The following is a 5789-nucleotide window of genomic DNA, read 5'->3' as shown; positions in this document are numbered from 1 at the left end:
GCTAAGACAACACTGGCATTGGCAGCGACACGTTCGTAGAGCAGAAGCAGCCAGCCGCATCGGATGACTATTCTCTTGAATGCTAATAACAGTGCAGTTCGATGCACATGAATGCTATTATGCAATATTCTTAAGAAATAATAGTGTGAAGTCCTTGCTACGAATGTTTTGGATTAATTTAATTCTCCATTGATGAACCATTCAGGGTGTGAAGGATCATTAGGTGTGAAGGATATTACAGGAGACGGAAATAAATCCACGTGAGCGGAATTCATTCAGCTCCAAACAAATGGTCATTCAGCTGTGCATCAAACGAAATGAAACTGATAACAACTACGTAGCACCTAAACGTTTATGCGAATTATTAATGTGTTAATAATTCACGGGCAATAAATCTATTTATTTGGAATACCATGCACACTAATTAGGTAAATAGTAATTTAAAAAATATGCGTTTAAAAATTACTTTTTAAGGACAAGACTTCTAAAGAATCCAGTGTCTCCGATGTTACACATGCACAATGAATTTCTAATTTTGTTTTCATATATTAAAAAATTATTTATAATTTTTGTAATATAAGTAAATAAATGTTCCAATTATGTATTCTGTCAATTGATTTGCGCATAATCTCCGATTTTACGCAAGTGTGCAAAATTTCAGATCGATTGAACAGGTAGAAGTGTGTTAAATGTCAATTATAAGATTTGTAGCAGACAGACAAACAAACAAACATCAAGAAGTGAAGTTAAAGAGAAGTATTGTAAAAAAGATCTCATTTTACCAACTCAACTCAACCGTAACAATTATGTCGATTCCACCGGCCGAATTTTTCACTTACACCCAATAATGTTGTATATTCATGAAGATCTTTATTAATTGTATTTTATTGGATGTGTTTTATGATATGGACGTAAACATAATAACCTAGGTTTACATTGAATATTCCCACGAGATATAACTGATTCAGAGAGGAAGTGAACGCTTAATCAATCCAACAAAAGGTTACCACCGTTCCCGCGTTGATAACGTGTACTCTGACATTGATTTGTTGATGCCTCATTGTTGAGTATGAGGAACATGTGTTAATTGAACACTACGTATATTTGCCGGCTATTTTGATGATAGCGGCGGCGGACGCATTAACGTTTCATTTCTGCATTGACCCTAGTAATTCAGATCGTTTAGTTTGAGTGATTTACGACTAGCAGTAACTATGGTAATAGCCTAAAAGCAATTCAGCGTGTTGCTCACTCCAATATGAATTCAAATCCGGATCTCGACTTTGACGTGTGAACTTTAATTAACAATGGCTTACAAAATGTGACAACGGCTTGCGAATGAGCAGTTTAACAGATGTTAACGTGAACCTTTTATAATCATAATTTCAATGGAAGATCTCGTAAATGGATTTTTACAGGTCAGTAATAAATTAAGAAATAAAATATGCTGTCACGGTTATAATGATAGGAAATAGGAATAGCCATATAAGTTTATCGGTTTATTAGTTTAAGAGAGTATTGCAGTTATCAGCAAAATCCTGCTAAACAATATTATGGGAGAAATTTCATTTACTACGTTTGTCTAGCGAACGTTCATCGTTTATGCACAATAAATAGCAAGAATACGCCTGTGCAGTGTACATGTCAATATTCGAGTTATTGTTGTCGATCAAAACTGAGCACTGACACATTATAACATTGCCATACAAGACTGAATAGACGAATACTCTTAAAAATGGTTGTATTCTCCAACCCGGTTTTGGGCATGGAATTTTTTATTCTTTGTCGGCCGTCAAAGGTCACATTACTCTGAATAACTGATACATGGACAGTGTATATTCATTAAAACAATTACGCATTAAAATTCTTCCAATTAGTAGATGACTATAGTGTTAAAATTATTAATTCATCCTCCGCATAGTTCTGTTAGTTTCATATACAGTGGCAACTCGGAAGCCTATAGTAATCCGTTACAGAAGAAGAGTCAATTTTCGAACAGTTTTGTTCAATGATACATAACGGGTAGGCAATTAATCTGTTCTCCCTGTTATTAAATGACTCAAACAGTCATAGCACCAATCTTCTTTTTTATAAATTACAAAAACGTAAACAGAATGACGCAAAATACACAGGAAATGAGTACTGAATGTGGAAATGTGTTTGTTTACTAAAAGCACGTGGGTTGCGAAAGGCGTGCGGATTGCATTGCCCTTCGAATTTCCCCCGAATGCTCAGTAATGATTCTGACGAAATTCTGATTTGACTTCTTCGAGCTCCTCTTCTTCTTTCTTTGACGACTTCTTCGAGCTCCGGAAAGGTCGTCTTTCTAGGATCAACTTTATACGGCTCAAGTAATTAAATATGAGATAACTAAAGGGATCAGAGGCTTCAACTGGCATATCAACTGACTAAATACTAATTTCTGCATGTCAAATGACTAGATACTAATGCCTGCATGTGAACTGACTAGATGCTAATGCCTGCATGTCAAATGACATAGACTAGACTACTATATCATTACCAGAGATTTCACTACCTGCTTAAAAGGGAATTTAGTATTTACAAGAGAATACTTACCTATTCCTGCTATGATTATCGCTCGTGCAAGATTGTACAAAACGAAGGGATAACGCAAGTAAGATGCCATGCGCTATAGTACAGTAACTCTCAAAATTAAATGTTATTTTGGGATAGAATTATTGAATATTTTCTTGATGTTAGCTCCAATTTGTTATAATTATAATGCATGAAATTGTGGGTAATCGTTGGTATCACAAATTTAAGCGATGTAATTCGTACACAAATAATACTTCAGAAGTTCAGAACACACAATGCTGCTGCTAAAAGATAACTGTAACATATTGATTATTGAATAGGAAATTATACAATTCTATCACAACAATTCTACCACAACAAAAAGGAAATGATATACTTCCATCACAACAATGAGACGGTAGTTGGGCATCGCTTCTTGACATTTTTATTGTAAGTTTTAAGTAACGCACGTCGCTGTCCATTAAAGAACTGAAAATAAAAAAAAAATATTGGTTGCGAAATAGACAAAACTACAAAAACTCGGTGCACACACTAGCTCTCGAAATAAAAATTAAATAATGATAGAAATATTTATTATTTTTATATAAAAGTCTACTGCGATTAGCTTTGACGAGTTAACCTTGTAACAATAAAACCTAGAAAATTTGAAGCCCGTTAAAACTTGCATTGAATTTTAATGAATGGATGAATGCAGAATGTATACACTCTCTGTGTTATTAGACACACTATACCGTCCATTGTTCATCAACTGCATCACCTCTTATATTGCCGTACCTATAGCCCTATACCTTAGCTACAAGATCTTGAGAGCCCTTCTGATCGTGAGCTTTGCCATGGTTTTACCTTCACGTCAAACGGAAGGATTGGCAAAACAATGAATAACAGATGGTCATTAGAGTTAAGAGTGCTGTTTCCAACTCATGAATATACATAAATGTTATATGCCACGACTACATAACACTTGATGGTTCAAGCATTAGATAAAGTGTAGTTAATGAAAATATTTGCAAAATTATAATCATTCTTTAAAAGGAAAATTCGCTTGAGTTCTAGTTATCTAGTTATTGAAATTATAAACGGAAACTGCCACAGATGAGATACCGTAATAACAAGTAAGAAATCTCAGTGTGAAAACAATCAGGAATTTAAAGATACCTTTCTACCAGACGCTACGGCAATAATACCGTTATATCATGCACAGCCAACTACCTACAAACTGTAAAATCCACCACGCTATTAACTCGTAATAATATCAAGTAGTAACAATACAAAATGACATCAAACGCTTGCGCACACATTTTTTACACTGAGGAAAAAACCGCTCATAATTAACACCAACTTCAAGTACAGTAGAATACCTATAAATATCTGGCCAATGTACCAAATACTCAGTTGTAATTTACTATAGAAACAGCCAACCGCAAATTGGTATCCATGTTACTTTTAAACCATTTTTTAATTCGCAATACACAGACTATGGTCGTATAAAAGGAGGCCTTGCATAAAAATTCTCTAATTCCATCACAATGAACGTTGTGTGCGACATATCATAAAACGAAAAATGAACAGATGGGATTAATCAGTTTCGACTCGAGAGCAAAATAATCAAAAGTCAAGTAGAAAATCGCGAGTATGAAATTTATTAAAGCTATTTTGATGTTACAATCGCACAGGAAGTTTCATGAAATACATCAATAACATTGCAGATGTTTGAGTCACATTGCACTTGCTGAAGAACTATTGCCAAACCTTATAATGACTGAAATATTTCAGAACATTTCGAACGATTTTTTCTTTAGTTCCTGAAAAAACTAATTGAAAATTACCTCGTGCAAGAGTTTGATGATTGTTCGATTTAATGAAAGATGAACATAATCATCTATAAAGGTCTTAAATTGAATTGTGTCACTACCCTAAATTCCTGAATTGAATCAATACAACTCTTACAAATCCTACTATGTACATTGAAAACATGAATGGTATGATGTAACAGTGCGATTCCTAAAAATTGATGAGGTAAAGTCAGGCATCCAATTTACTATTCAGTTCCATTAGGCGTCCAGATAAAGAATACAATCGTCCTTGTTTCCATCCAAGCCATTAAGGATATCAGGATTAGGATATCTTGTATACGAATCATCAACTTGAATTGTTGACAGACCGCTTCTGGGCAATCCGTGTTCCTCATCAACAGCCAATATTGTTTCTTCGTTGGCGTTCCTCCCCTTGCGGTTCTTCAAAATTCGCTTATCTTGCGCTTCATTTTCATACTTCTCATGCCAATCCACGAAATCTGTACTTTGATACTCAACATGTTTGTAGATGGGCTTCCCTGTCCCAGCTAATTTGAAACTTCTCTGTAGCCACCCCGTCAACGATCTTATTTTTGGGAAACTGAATAACCACGTAAGCCAGCTGACACTAGCAGCTTCGCTCGAGTTCTTACAGTGATGCATTTTCCTACCAAACCATTGCTCGTAGACAGACCAAAGCCACTCAAAGCTAAAGAAATATTTGATCGCATCAGTGACCACAAGAAGCTCGTCTCCCCCTTGGTAAACCCGGGGCAGTGGTTTACCCGTGCGATGGAAGTAGCTGTTTTCAGCAACAAGGGCTCTAAGTTCCTGACGGTCGTCCGAAGCAGGCGCGCGTTTCAGTCGGTCAAAAAGTGTCTCTTCGTAAACATGGTTCTTGTAATCGCCTTCGTAAAGCTCCTCAAGTTGATACATGAGATCATCACGATAGTCTTCATAATGAGCAACATATGCTCCGCTGTTCCAACTCCCTTCTGTCTGATAATCAACACATTCGTAGTTCGTTGATAACATATCAACAAGCTTGAGTATGTCATCTTGACCCCATCTGTCTCGTCGAGCTTTCTCTTTTTTATCGCCGTCAATTTTCTTTTCGAGTGCTTTTTCAATAAAGTTTGCGCCGTACATCCAGAAGTCTTCGTCGAATGACTGACTAAGATTATCAAACATGGCGCTGAATTCGGCTTTCTCAGCTTGTCTCAATTGTTCTTGTTCGTCTTCGTAATCTTCGTCGAATTTGATCTCTAAGTGCGGCTTGCTCTCAGGTTCCATGAGATCCTCATCCGGGTCTTCGACAAGAGTTGGTTCCTTAATGGCTTCTCCAGCTTCTTCTTTTTGGCCCACCCTTAGAACAGCTTCCTTGATGATGTCGTTATCGCACACCACGGGCGTAGGAGCCTCCGTGCTCGGTCGGTACCC

Source organism: Hyalella azteca, unplaced genomic scaffold (assembly GCF_000764305.2).
Source record: "Hyalella azteca isolate HAZT.00-mixed unplaced genomic scaffold, Hazt_2.0.2 contig15124, whole genome shotgun sequence".
NCBI lineage: Eukaryota > Metazoa > Arthropoda > Malacostraca > Amphipoda > Hyalellidae > Hyalella > Hyalella azteca.
This window is presented reverse-complemented; position numbering follows the sequence as displayed.